Below are 14579 nucleotides of genomic sequence, written 5' to 3' on the forward strand. Positions count from 1 at the left end.
GAAAGCACAGATTTAATAATAGTCAGCATCCTTGTTAATGTTAGTCATTAGAGCTATCTTGCATCTGAGCCTACATTTCATCTTGCATCTAGGCCTTATCAGGATCCTGCAATTGTCAATTAGTCTTATTATCTGTAAAGAAGAAGAGACTCAGAAGCACTGGTTCTTGTGATACCTTTAGTGGTGATAAAAAGGAGATTTGTCCATCTCAAACTGGTTGTATTTCAAGTGAAGTGTCTGTATTTTTTTTATACAGTCCTGAGCTCCCTTCCTGATTAATTCCTTTGTGTGAGACAGAAAAGGTTGCTTCTGCACTGTATGAAATCGTATTTACATTTATCACCAGCAAGCTCGATAGGAATCTTACAGTCAGCTTCTAACCTTCCCTCTTAAAACTCTTACATTTCTTGGCTCATGACTAAAATGCTTTCCACATCTTTAATCTCCTTTAATAGATTTTTAAGACTGTCTGTATCTTCTGTTGCCAGTGCAATATTTTAATATCACCCTTTATTGTATTTAGAAAAACCTCCCCATTTTGCTGTAATGGCAATGAGGTGTTTGATGCCTCCCAGACCTCGCCTTACACCACTGAACCACTGCACACAGCAAGGAAGTGCTGCTACGGCTGCTGAGTGATGTGCGGTGTAAAAAACACCCTGTCTGGGGCTTGGGGATCCCAGGCAGCACTTCTGTGCCATCATTGCTCTGCTCTTCTGTGTTTGCATCTGCACAGGCACATGATATGCAGCTCAGGGACACAGCAAGGTAGAGATAACAAGCCCAGCTATAACCCTGCCAGAAATGAGAAAAGCAAAACACTCTGTAACAAATCCAAGGCACTCAGGGGCAGTCCAGCTTCGATTTGCTGCATCGTAATTGTTTGCTATTCCAGGCTGACCGCAGGGAGAATTCCCTGATCCTTCATCTTCCAGTCATCCACTGCTGGAGATAAAACAAGACTCTCAGGATTTGGGGCATGTTACAGGGCTCATTGAAGACAACTGGATATTTTTTACTTCCTCCTGAAGGAGACAGAGACACACAAATATACCCTTCCCTTACAGTCTCTCCACTACCCACTTTGTGATAGGTTTATTTGTGAATGAGTAATTATTGTCTATCAAGACACAACTAGATGTAAGGAATGATTCTGTGAAGTGAAATCTTACTTGGAAGCTGGGGAGCTTCTCAGGCCATGGCTGGAAAACCTTGGCTAAGAGACAAAAAGAAGCTGTCTCCCACACCTTGGAAAAGTACCTGCCAGAGTGAGATTAAGTTTATTTACAAGCTAGGAAATTAAGCCTGCTTAATTGACATTACTTTGAGATCAGAGGTGTTCTAGAGCAACATGGAAAGTGGCAGAAATACACCCAGATCTCAGAAAGGGGACTGTAACAAAATAACATTGGACATAGCTGTTTTACTGATGAAAAGTTGGGCCCCTAGGTTACACTACTGAATAAATCTGGCATGATAAATTTCTTGCCCAAAGAAAGAAAGTTAGTTATATTCAGAAGCTTTCTCAAACTTTGTTGGATCCCCTCAATGGCTTGTGTTTGTTGTTGTTGTTGTTTGTTTTGTTATTGTTTTTATTTTAGCTAATATTCGGGTTATGCTATTCCTTTCTCACCGTCTGAGTGATTCACCTGGGGTTACAGATTAATTTCCCCATGGACACCCTGACCATTGAGATTATATTGTGCAGAACGTGTTTCAACATTCTGCAATTGTTAACATAGACCCAGTATGAACATAATGACATTTCCTTTAGGGTCAGCTCTGGTCTGGGAGCAGATTATTGGCTTTCCTATGGCATGCAACTCAAGCATGTACCCTTTGAGGATCAAAGCTGGCTGCGGGCTGAGCACTGCAAGTCCAGTGCAGAGACTCCCTGTTTTCAGCAGAGTCCTGCAGACTAAGTGGAGTGACTCTACACCAAGTCCCTAAATAAATATTATTTTAATGTTGTCTTGGAAAAAAAAAAAAAAAAGTAAAAAAAAAAAAGTAAAAAAAAAAAGTGCGGTGTTCTTCCTCCTTCCCATCTTCTCCTCTCTTTCCCTCTTTTTTCATAAAAAAAAAGAAAAAAAAGAAAAAAAAATAAAAGAGGTTGACTGCATAGCACCACACTGAGATAGTAAGAGGAAAACATTGTTGTGCAAGGTACTTCACAAACCCTTAAGGGCAATAGTCCCAAGAGCATCACAAGAACCAAAGACACCCTTTCCCAGATGTGTCAAGCATATCTAACCACAATTCTCCAGCTGAAGGTGTGAATGCCAGGCACGTGGGCCTGAGGTAACTTCAAAGGAGCTGGCTCAGGGGCTGACTGCATCATTTTCTGGTCTAGTCTGTGTCTCTTCCAAATGTTCCACTTTTTGAATTACTTCTGTTGTCTGCTCTGTCCTATCCCACAGCTATGAATATACACCTAAGACTCACCCAAGGGTGATTACATTTTTGGAAAGGGATACATCCAGCTCTGCTTAATTGTCATCCAAAACCTTCCTGGCCTGAAGGTGGGGCTGGTGTCATTGTGCTCCTCTTTCCCTGCCTACTTTGGTTTTTCGTGCTTAGAGAGTAATAATTTTCAATTACTCTAGAATGACATTTGACCCGTTGTCCCTGATGGTCTGTAGTAAAAAAGATAGCTGAGATATTTGTAGGCTTAAATTTCCTATACAGCACTGTAAGAGTAAGGAAAAAAAAAAAAAGTAGAAAAAAAAATGTCTTCACAGATAAGAAGATATTGAAAAAACACAGCTTTAGATTTACACTGAAGGAAACAAGGCAACTGGCAAAAATCTGGCTTTGATTTCTGGACTCATTGTGGATGAAAATTCTGTACAGACAACAGTGCTTCTACTTTCTAAGTAGCTGCTGTATGAATTATTAGGTATCTAAAAGTCTTTAAAATCATTTTCTGTTTGTCGGCAATGTCAAATCTGTAAAATACTTCCCTTTCCTTCTATTTTTTTTCTCCCTCATGACTACATAGATTCTATACTCACCTGTGCTGAAGTACTTTTGTGTTGGGAAAGCATCTAATTAAAAGAGGATAAGGCATGAGGCTATGTAAGCATCACTGTGAACGTCTGTCCCTATAATAACACTGAATTACCAGGGGGGTGATGCACTGTTAGCAGGTACCATGCTTTCCTTCAGAGACACAGCTTTCCAGTGACGCAGAATACGAACCCTGTATTGACTGCCAGAGGGCTTTGCAGGGCTCTGTGATGAACCACATTGCAAGCACAGAGGATAATTATTATTTCACCATCACTTTGTTCGTTATTCAGGAATCTCTAGGCTGTTTGGTTCCCCCATAGAGCTACTTCTGATTCATGTTGCAAATTTCTGCCTATGATTTCCTCACAGATGTTATGAAATGCTTCAAATCAGAACGATCACTGGCAATTTTACTCCGAGACAATTCTGTGCAATGTGAAATGATTGTGTTAAGCCAGTCTGCTTGTCTGTCATGATTTCAGGGAAAGCTTTTCAGGGAAAAAAAAATACAAAAAAAAAACCAAAAACTGAAAGAGATGTCCACAGAAATTGCAGCTCCACGGCTTACAAAGTCTCTGTTGGAAGTGGTGATTTTTTTTTTTTCTCCTAGATTTCCAATCCATGTTCATTCAGAGCATTTCATTATAGTCCTAAGTGTACAAGAGCAGAAGTGATAGAATGATGTATTTTTTATTACTCATAAAAAAAAAAAAAAAAGGAGAACTAGAAATGAATAAAGGGAACATTTAGTGTTCAGAGGCAGTGCTGCTGGAGTGTATTTTCATGTTCACTGAAGAAAACTGCATAATCCTATAATATTATTGCCTCTGTGGTTCATTGCAATATTTATCAGCAGAATAGATGCTTCAAAATTACCTGTGATAGTCACAGATATAGAGAGAACCAACTTTCATTTTGGCCTCTGCATGCTGATGGCAAAGCCTTAATAGTTTGTGGGCTAACACAAACTGAAGTGCTAGTCACCAGTCCCGGAGGAAACAGCAGCATCCAGGGGTTGTGCAGTTATAAATCCTGTGTGCGTTTTATCATGAACACATGAAAAATCTACTTATTTCATAGTTATTTTGTTGGTGCCTTCCCAGGGAAAACAGTATAACAATCATAATTTTTACCTGGAAAACTGAGGAAATAGAAGAGAAATAACACTATACAATCTTTCAGGCCACTGTCACAGTTTTAACTCAGCATAGCCACTACTGTAGAAAAAGAATCTGCCTTGGCTTGATTCTTAATGCATTTGCTGAACGTCTTTGTTTTGTTTTGTAGATATGTTTTTTTTTGTTTTTGTTTTACTTAAAAGGGGTATGTTCATAGGGAAATTATTTCAGAAAATTAAATTATACTATAGCAATTTTGCAATATGTAAATTCATAATGGATGTAGATGTAATAGTATTAAGCATGCAAATACTTGGTGAAAAGCCAAGGATATCATGGGAGACATCTGAGGGATGTATTAAGTCTCTGGCTGTTAAATGCACTTAAAAGCAGCATGAGCAATGTGTAGTATAACAGAAGTTATTGACCTTAGTTGTACAGTGTATGTGTACATATGGAGGAGAAGGCTGTAGTGATAGTCCCTCCACATTTATACGTGTAAACATTTATACTGTAGACAGCTTCACTTAGTGGAACAAACACATCTTATATTTTTACTTTCAGCAGAGACAAACTATTTTAAGAATCACTTCACTCAGAGTAAATGGGTTGAATATTAGATTTTTGTCTATGCCAGAATTTCTAAAATTTTTCATTCACTGCTTCATGTAAGTATGGTGGTAAATTATTTCTGAAGGTTGAGATATACTCAGATATGGCACTGCAGAGTGCTGAAAAGCTTCTGAAATAATGTAAAGGAATCTGATGAACACCTGGCTAAGCCTCTTCTTTGTAAAGGTCCACAGAAGAATTAGACAATGAAAGGAGGATGAGAAATAATATAAAGGCAGATGAAATGAATGTATTTAAAGCAGCAGCACAGGTGGATGGAAGCCAGAAGAATGAAAAACAGAAGAGATATAAACAGCTACAATTTAAAAAGTACAAGTTTCTGAACAGGTTGAAGAGGGGATGCTATAGCTTTTATGCAAGGTTTTAAACAGAAATAAGTAAAAAAAAAAAAAAAAAAACAGATTGTAAGTTGGAGATTTAGTGAATGAATGTTGGTAAAAAACAAACAAACAAACAAACAAACAAACAAAAAATTGCCTGAGTATAGGTGGTATTTGATTCTTGCTACTCTCGTTATTGCAGGGCAAAAAAACTCATAAACTGACATTTTTTTTAGGATGGGATAGTGTTATGCTGTGTCAGTCTGCTGGTATCAGACTGTCCTTCAACTAAACAGAGAGCAGAAACAAAGCTAGTATTAAAAATGTGAGGAACTCTTTATTTCAGATGTAGAATACATGTAGAACTAAACTAAATTCTGAGATAATATTGCTGTGATCAAAAAAAAATAAACCTATTTACTTTTGCACTGCTTATTTTAAGATTATGTAAAAAAAAGAAAAAAAGAAAAAAGAGTATAAATCATTAATAAAAGCGGAAGTTAGCTCACAAAAAAAGGAGAGTGTTAAAAAGTCATTTTCGGGAGCTTTTTCGCTAAATGACACTCTGGTGTGTTTTGTTTCTGCTATACTAAAGCAAGAAGTTATGAGGTCTTTTGTTCTTCATGACTGATTATACTGATTAAGTAACTCACTTTCTCACTCTGCAACGTGTATTCCTTCATGTAATTCTGATAACTTTCCTTCATAATGTTAAAAGAGATCTGACAAAATGCAAGAAATTCATAATGTATATAAACAAATCTTCAATAACAACTTCAATAAACAAAGTGGTAAATCTCAGAACAGAATTCAAATCCTGATTTTATTTATTTTTTTTTAAAGGACAAACCCTCTATTGTTTTGTTCCTTCTTCCTTTTTCTTTTTCCTTTTTTCCTTTTTCTTTTTTCTTTTTTTTTCTTTTTCCTTTTTTCTTTTCTCTTTTTTTTTCTTTCTTTTTTTTTTTTTTTTCTTTTCTTCAGGAAATAAGATAAGCAGGTTTTCTTTTCCTCACTTATTTCTATGTGACATGTCTAGGAAGTTTTGAGAACATAAGGATCTTCTGATTCCATCAGTTCCTTTGCCCATTTAATCCAGTCTTCAGTTTGCCTGAGACAAGATATATTATATGAAAGTGTAAGATTCTTACTCAGGATACAATGTGAGCTGTGTTTAGTAAAAAGTTTTAGTTTATAGGTCTTTAGTAACTATGCATTTATTTAAGTTTTCAAGCCATAGATTTACCATCTCATAAAAAATTTATTTTATAATTATTTGTATTTTTCTTATTTTCCAATATATTTCATTCTGAATTGCACCCTTGATCTCTTCCTTCTATCTGTTTTGTGGTTTTTGCTGACTTTTTTATTCTTCTGACTATCATAAACTACTAAATTTTGCCCAGTTACTGAGAGCAATGATTTATATTTGGATTAAGTATTACATTAAAGTAATAAATAGACTTGTTTTGAAGACATCTAGATTGGGATGCATCTCAGATTTCTTTAGACGCTGACTACATAGTATCTTTTTCTGACCTGAGGTTCCAGTAAAGTTAATGGAAACAAGTAGCACTTTTACGATGTGATTTTTCTCATTTATTGTACATGCTTCCCTTAGGTTGAGATGAATCATGCACTGATTCTCATTGACTGTATGGACTAGTTTCCTTTGACTAGAAAGGAAGCCAGAGATTACCTCATCTATAGACATCTACATTGTACATGTTCACCTAATTTTGGATTAGATTAATCTCTTAAAAATCAAGAACCTTTCCCATCCTCTGGTATGTTATTCCAGTGGTTGCTTTTCCTCCGTATTTAAGAGAGTGTTTGTTTTTATGTCTGAGATGAATTTGTCTGGTTTTTGCTTCCAACCACTAGCTTTTATTTTTCTTTTCTCTACAGGGCTTGACAGACCTCTAGTAAGTATACTGTTGTGAAGATGTAATCTAATTTAATGTTTTCATATGTTCATATTACAACAAAGGAAGACAGAAATTTTGTATGAATTTGTCTTTCATTGTTTGCATAGTATTTTCATGGTTAGAGAAGGGCTTTGTCATATTTGATTTAAGACAATTGACTTACAGTTGAACATAGAGGAAGACAATTCAAATAAAAAAGGAAAAAACACATATACAGTTAAAAAGCGGGGGGGGATCGGAATTTAATTACCAGTTCTTGTCCAGCAACAAAACATATTCGTTATGACAGAGTTTGTCTTATGAAATGAGGAAAATCTGCTACTAGCAACAGTCACAATTGTTCCTTTGTTACAAGTGCAAGTAGGACAGATTCTATAACGGTTAAAGTCTTGTCTTTGTTCACTGTTAATGAATCATACTATAGAAGGTACTATCTCACACAATAAATGCTATGTAGCACCTAAGACCTGAAATCACATATTAAGAAAAACAAATATATGTAATAAGAAGAGTAAGAAAGAGAGTCGGTGAAGAGTTTTTGAAGAAAAAAAAAAATGAACAAATTTCATTCTCCAAATGAAAGATTATTTGTTTGTGCCAAATAAATAATTGTCTCAGGTAAAACAACTATGTGAAAAAATTCCATGAACTTCATTTATAGATGTAGTAGTGACTTGCTTCCTTTTCTTTACGGCTCACTGTCATGGATTTGATGCTCACACTAATCACACACCTTCTATAGCCCACACTAGAGTTCTATTTGCTTTCAGCATCTCCTCTTCTGAAGGAAAAGAGGTTTCCTATTCTTCTGCTATAGCTGAGATATTTTTCAGCTGTCGGAAGACTGCCATCCTTCAGCAGAAGAGAATAATCTCCCTCCAAAGGTCTTTCATGCAAGAAGAGAACACCAGATATTAGACTTAGGTAATTTTGAGTGCTAGAATCAGGGACTCTGACCACGGCATTGGACTATTCTCACCTTATAAAGAGGAGTGCAGTAAAAGGTTTAACTCAAGACATCATGTCAGACAAATTAGAGGAAAACCATTTGACTTCAGGGTTAGGAGAGCCATCTGTCTATGCCCACAGATAAGGAAGGCAGACTGATCCAAAGTGACAAAAACAGCTTATAAATCAAGATAGTTCAGATGGGAAGTGGGACCTTTGAATTTTGCCACAAGCTGATCATTAATAACTCGTGTAAGATCTGTCTAAGGAGGATGTAATGCATCTTTCAGCTGCTGCAAAAGACCCTGTCTGAAAGATGAAGAAAGGTGTGTAACAGCTGGAAGCTGGATAGATCTGTGACTTCTCCCTCAGATGTGCTCACTAGTGTCTTTATTATACTTTAATTAAGGAAAAATTGTCAGGGTCAGGTCTTAGGCCACAAATTCTCAAGACATCTATCTACAGGGCAAGAATTTACTTGTGTAAACCTTCAACCACCTTTTAGGTTTGAAGGTTGAGGTAAAAACTTTGTAGGGTGAGTCTAATTTTAAGAAAAGTATTGAGAAATTCTAATAGGTATCCATACTCTGCAGATGGGATTAGAACCTCTAAAAGGAGTCTTCTGCTTTTCAGTCACATCCTAATAGATGTCTATGAAGGTTTGTGATCTACACTTTTTTTTCTAAAATTATAGTTTTGTACTAGTTAGTCCCAAATATTTGTTGTCCTGATTACAGAGCTCAAGGATAAAAACTTGATTATCAAGGTACGTTAGGTGAGGACTTCAATAATATTATTCTGAAAGATGTCAAATGAAGTCCATGAATTAGATACCAAAATGTCTAAAATAGAGATCCCCAAATCCCTAAAATAAATCCCTGAAATAAATAAATAAATAAGCAATGTTCCATAAAGCCTCTCCTGGAATGTTCTGTCTATTCACATTCAGGATTGGGAAGAAGTTACTACACTGTAAATGTCTACCTGAACCTTCTGCTAGAAATAACTGTCCTCCAGAGTTGGCAGAAATAAATGTATCTCAGCTTCCCAGCTACCTGCGTAGATGTGTGAGCTGTGTAGATCACAATCTGGTGAATGGATTCACAATATCTGCGGTTTTGGCTAGTGGATTTTATGGAAATGTATGGCAGCAGAAAATACAAAAATATCTGCACTAAATTAGACCAGAAATCCATATGTATACTTGCAAGTCACTAGAAAAATATATAAACAATGGGCAGGTATTAAGTGCCCTAAATTATCTCCCAACTCTGATTGAACTGGTCATGGTCTTGGAGGTCTCTTCCAACCTAGATGATTCTGTGATTCTGTGAAATGTGTCTCAGAGACATTCTGAGCCAGAAGTGGTCTTCTGGTATTGAATTGCCTTTATGGACTTCTCCTCTATAATTTGCTTTGAAACACTTGGAATCTTCTAGCATCTGCCAGGTCATATAACATTTAAGTGAAGACTTTTTTTTTTTTTTTTTTCCAGGGCTCCCTGATTTTTGTTTGGTATTTTCTCAATCTTGTGTAAGGAAGGACAGTGGACATTTTTTCTTTATTCACCTTCTCAGAGTTATTTTTTTATAAACTTCCACTGTTTTACTTCTCGGTAGTCTCTGTAGAAAACTGAAGAATCCTCATCTAGCTGGTTCTTATAGATGATTCATTCCATATATTTAATCCCCTTGCCGACCTCCTGTTATATTTTGTTCATTGCTATTTTGCCCGTTTTCTCTCTACCAAAGATGCTCATATATATTTTCTTCTGTTGACTCCCCTTAGTGGGGATGTAATTTCACTGGAGAGATGATTCACACAATTTAATTTCTTTAACCAGCTGATTGTGAATCACAAGAGTTTGTCAAAGGACCAAATTTTCAGCTTATTTACCTGAGAAGAGGAATGAATAAATTCTTTCATGCCAAGTGGTGTGAGGACTCCTGAAAGAAGAGGTAGATCAGATAGGAAAAATAATGCTGATTTTCATAGTAACAGTACTCTTGACTTCAAGAAAGGTACAATACAGGAGCTTTGCATTGACCACTTGAACTAAACTCTTTCTTAGCAAAGTTAAATAAATAAATACATAAAAATTCCCTTGAGACTGGCAGACATAATGCAAGAGATGTAGGAGCAGCTGGTGCTAGTAAAGGTTTTCTAGGGCATCTCAAAAGGCAATGCACACTTTTTCTAAGGCAGCAGATACTTAAGCTGCAGATATTAAAAGAGCCAACAGTGTCCAGGGAGATCTTCAGTTGGTTAAAGTATGTTAAAGTGAGCTCACCATATCCCTAGGCTTCACTGATTGTAATGACTAGGTCTCTGTTGACTATGACAGTAGTGTTGTTGCCTAGCTCATATACAGACACCTACCTTCACCTGTCAATTTTCAAGCTGACTCCCATCCTCCTGTCCATGGGATGTTACCCCTTGCTATGTGGCAGCCTGTGGAGGCTGATCAAGGTAAGGTATGGCTACCACCATTTGAATAAACATGCTTTATAGCTGGCTTGCAAGCTGGCTATAGCAGAGCATTTTTCCTGTCATGCCCAGCTTCTGGTGGGTGATTTCTGCATATGCAAAAGCCTGAGTCAGAGGCAGGTTAGTATCACCTCCATGTGCTACATGTGCTGATGTGTTCTCCTCCCCTCATTTTTTAGAGCTTTCAAGTCAAATACAGCATCTTCTGCAGCAGAACAAGCATGAGGGAAATGGAGTGTTGATGAAGAAAGGTGCAGTTGTTTTCCAGTAAAATTTGTAACAGATACAGGGGACAAAGACAAAGGGAGGAAGGCTGGATAAAGGAATCAAGAGCTTTGGTTCAATTTAATTCCCTTTGACGATGGCCAGATCAATAGACTCCTGTCCAGACAGCTAGGAGTGAATTTACTGCACCTCAGCTTCTCACTGATGGCTGCTTTCACACCCTCTGCTGCTTCCCAGCACCCTGAGATAAGCATGGCTGTATGTCTGTCGGCTGAGCTGCCTTATATTTACTGTAGGGTAAAAGTAGGCACACAATAGGATACCTTCTGTTCTTTATATTCACACTTTGATTTACTTCCTCTTAAGACAGTGATGTAGACCTTTGCCTACACATCACATATGTCCCAGTTAATCTTACGTGGTGGGGAATTTGACATACTGTACTCTCCCTGGTTGTGGACAAAGTTCTGCTAGTAGAAATGTCTTAAAACAGTACAGCTCATTTCCATAGCTAGAAAGGGAATAAATGACTGCCTTTCCTTGCATAAGTAGCTGTTTTTTTCCCCACTCTCTACCTCCACTAGATCTTGCCTTCAGGAGCTAGGAGGTATCTATTTCTGACTGTTAGCAGTCTCCTAATTGGTAGGAAGTGACTGGGCAATACGCAGACCAGAACACTGCCCTGGGGTAGTTCTTATCCTTGTAGAGGAGAACAGGCCAACTGGGTGTGTCTCAGCAGTTGAGGCTTGTCAAACCTCATAACGAAAGAGTGATTTATCTCTTCAAACACTAGAAGCTTACATTGTGAGTGTCGACAAGCTGGGCTTGTGTTCGCAGTCTGTCTAATGTCAGTGGAGAGAGAAACAGGCACATTTAGGACACAGTTCCTTTGAGCTGTTTTCAGTTTTTCCCTAGGTTGAGATGGATCATGCCTTGTATTCCAGTAACTGCGTTAATAAGAACTGACTCTGATATGAAGGGAGGGGTGGTTGACCAGCTAAGACCGAGTTGTTCAATCAACTAAATCACCAGTGATTTCAAAATAAAATAAAAGGGTGAGGACCTTCCAACCATATCTTTAACCCAATCCCAGCAAATACTCTTGCAGCCAGCTTGCCAGTGTCTTGACCCTGTGCAGAATGAGAGATGGAAGGCTGTCTAGGTCATTTAGCAGCACGTCACACTTTTCCCTCAGGAAGCCTTCTCCTGCCCCTGCCAGTCCCTCATGCTGGCCAAAATAATTGTTATCACGCTTCACACACACTTAAATAATGAAGAGCTATTTAATAGGCTGCTGGTGAGGGTAACAAACAAGCCCCGTTTGCCTGAAAAAAGACTAAATTGTTTTATCCTAAAGAAAATTCTCCTTTTCGGAGAGCAAAGTTCTTAGACAGATTCCTGCCTTCTCCTATAGGAAACCTGAGATGGGTATCAGCTGAGATCATCTAAGGCAGTCCAACTGAGGCTGGATACGGGCCACTAGATGATTCTTTTGGCCTGTTGCCCTTCTCCTGGGAAAGACAGGGAGCAGATGTTGTAGCAGCACATAATAATTGAACAGCTGGGAACCTTCTTCCACGTTTAGCGTTCCAATGGGACATTTCATAGTGATGCTTCTGTTTTTTGATGTAGGGCTATCATAAATTTTGGAAGTTTTGAGGGGTCGTGGCAGCTGTTTTGTATTGTTTGGGGGAGTTATTTATTTCTACAGGATGAACAGAGATGCTTTTATTGGGAAGAACATTTTGCTGTGGAGGTTACTTTGTCCTGCATCTTATCCTTTAGGATTCAGATAAAATGAGGTTTGCTGAGATCCTTCTGAGTAATAAATAGGTATCTACATTTGACTGAGTTACTTACTGTTGGATTTCTTTATGCTTTCTTGAAATCTAGCCTGGGGTCTTATCCTAGGTAGGCATTAAGGTAGGTGCAATAATGATATCCTAAAAGTGCTTCTCTCCCTTTAATGTCTATAAACAGTACACAGGGTGATTAAAGATTTTTTTTTTTTTCATATTCTTTTTTCCCTCATGTTTAGCAAAGCTACTAAAAGCTAAGAGATGTGGCTAGAGAAGTTGGTAGAACTGGAGAAGGAGAAAGCACAAAGGAAATATTTGAAAAGTCTGAATGATTATTTGGACTGCTCCGTGATGCTGAAATAAAAAACAGAACCGAATGCATTCACAGTGTGTCTGTGCCTTCTTTTCTCAGAAGGCCCCGATGCAGCCATGGGGCTGTTACTGTGATAAGGGACCAGGAGCAGTGCTGCCTCAGTCAGTGCTTCTGTTGTGGAGCTACATCCCCCTCAGGCCACAGGGACTATAACACACAAATAAGCAATTGGGCCAGGGTTTTTCACACTGGACAGGTAATAGGTTTAGTTGCTCTTTGGAATGGATTGCTTTGGTTTTCTTTTGCTTAATCTGGGCAAAGGGTAAAGGCAAGGAGGATATGAAATGAATTTACATTCTAAAGGAAATGTAAGATGGGAGATGCAGAAAGTGAAGGGGGAGTGATAAAAGGTAAGCAGAGGGAAGGGTTTCCACACTGGGCACAGTGTTGGTATCCCAGGCATGAAATCTGGGTGTGATTGGAAGAACCTCATCAGCAGGCAGCACAGATCTCAGGGAATCTGGGGAGGGATGCAGGCATCCAGCATCTCCAGTTCCTGACATGGATCTGCAGGGCTTGAGATCATTATGGTTGACAGCAGTAAAAACAGCGTGGAACCAAGTGCTTTCATGGGATGCCCAGGTCTGGACAGGCTAGACTCTGGACTCTGCCCCTGAGTGCTACTCTCTGTGGAAGGGAGCAGGGACTGGATGCTTTTGTGTCATTCCTTGCCAGGGGACACGTGCCACCCTGCTCTTTTCCAGATGCACATCAGAAGAACCAGTTGGACATCCCTTCCCTTCTCATCGACCACCTCAGCCTTGTCTACAGCTCCATGCCCATTCCAGCAACAGGTACGACTCCTGCACTGCTGTTGTGGGCAGCTCGGTGCCATGAAGCTATAAGGCAGTGCAGGGCAGGGCAGCTGCTGTTGTTCCTGTGCAGTCACTTCCTTTCCTGGGTGTGTGTGGCTCTGCTGCAGGAGGGGAGGATGTACTTTCCACCAGCTCCCAGGGCTTGTCCTGGACACAGGCCACATGCCCATCTGCAAATACCATCTGCAAAATGCTGCTTCTAGGTGAAATTCCTGCTCCACTTTCCCTCAGGTCCCTTCCCTGCCAACTCCAGCTACTTTATCGCTTTTCTTTGCTATCAACTCTTCTGCAGCTCAGGGAGAAACTGCCTCCCCTCACCCTCCCTCCCACACCCCCTTTCCCATCCAGCAGCGATGCCATCCTCCCTCCCATCACCATGTTTTGCTGACCCAGTCGTGCCAATTGAAAATAAACAAATAAATGAATCAGTGGGGCAGCAGAGGCGGTGCTCAGGGGACAGGGAGAAGGAGCAATTGGGGGAGGTAGGAAGAGGAAAAAAAACGGGCGGGGGAAAAAAGTGTTTGATTTAAGAAACTTAATTTGAATAAACCCCTCCTTCCTCCGGTCCTCATTGGCTTCCTTCTTTCTCCTCCATATTAATGAACTAGCCAAGGAGAAGCGATTGGCTCCATATCCCCTTTCCTTTCCTCAGGCACTTGGGGGAGGAGGTGTTTGCATTTCTCCGCAGGACCAGCTCGCTTTGCAGAGCATTGTCTGGGTATGAGAATCACACAGGCACACAGACACACACACACACACATACAGAAATACCGGGGCGAGCACACCACAGCCTTGACTTGCATGCAGAGCATCTGATCCAGCCTGAATCCCCTTCTCCTCCTTTGCTCCAACCCCCACTTCCCAAGCTAGAATAACCCTCCTTAAAAATAAAAATATAAATAAAAAGGGGGGGGGGGGGGAAAGACA

General features: G+C 39.2%; 1 protein-coding gene across 4 annotated transcripts in view; it reads left to right on the forward strand.

The window, feature by feature from the left end:
- The window catches only part of ADCYAP1R1 (ADCYAP receptor type I), a 343361-nt gene that overhangs the window by 181784 nt on the left and 146998 nt on the right, over positions 1-14579 (forward strand). The window contains exon 1 of one of the 4 annotated variants that reach the window (XM_083825479.1): positions 13053-14370. The exons of 1 other annotated variant lie outside the window; for it this stretch is intronic. The gene's annotated coding sequence lies outside the window, so the exon portion shown is untranslated. Of the gene's footprint in view, positions 1-13052; positions 14371-14579 lie in introns of those variants that run through there. 2 more of the 4 variants (XM_083825478.1, XM_083825474.1) reach the window with 2 other exon arrangements.

This window comes from Anser anser (assembly GCF_964211835.1).
Source record: "Anser anser genome assembly, chromosome: 2".
Taxonomy (NCBI): domain Eukaryota; kingdom Metazoa; phylum Chordata; class Aves; order Anseriformes; family Anatidae; genus Anser; species Anser anser.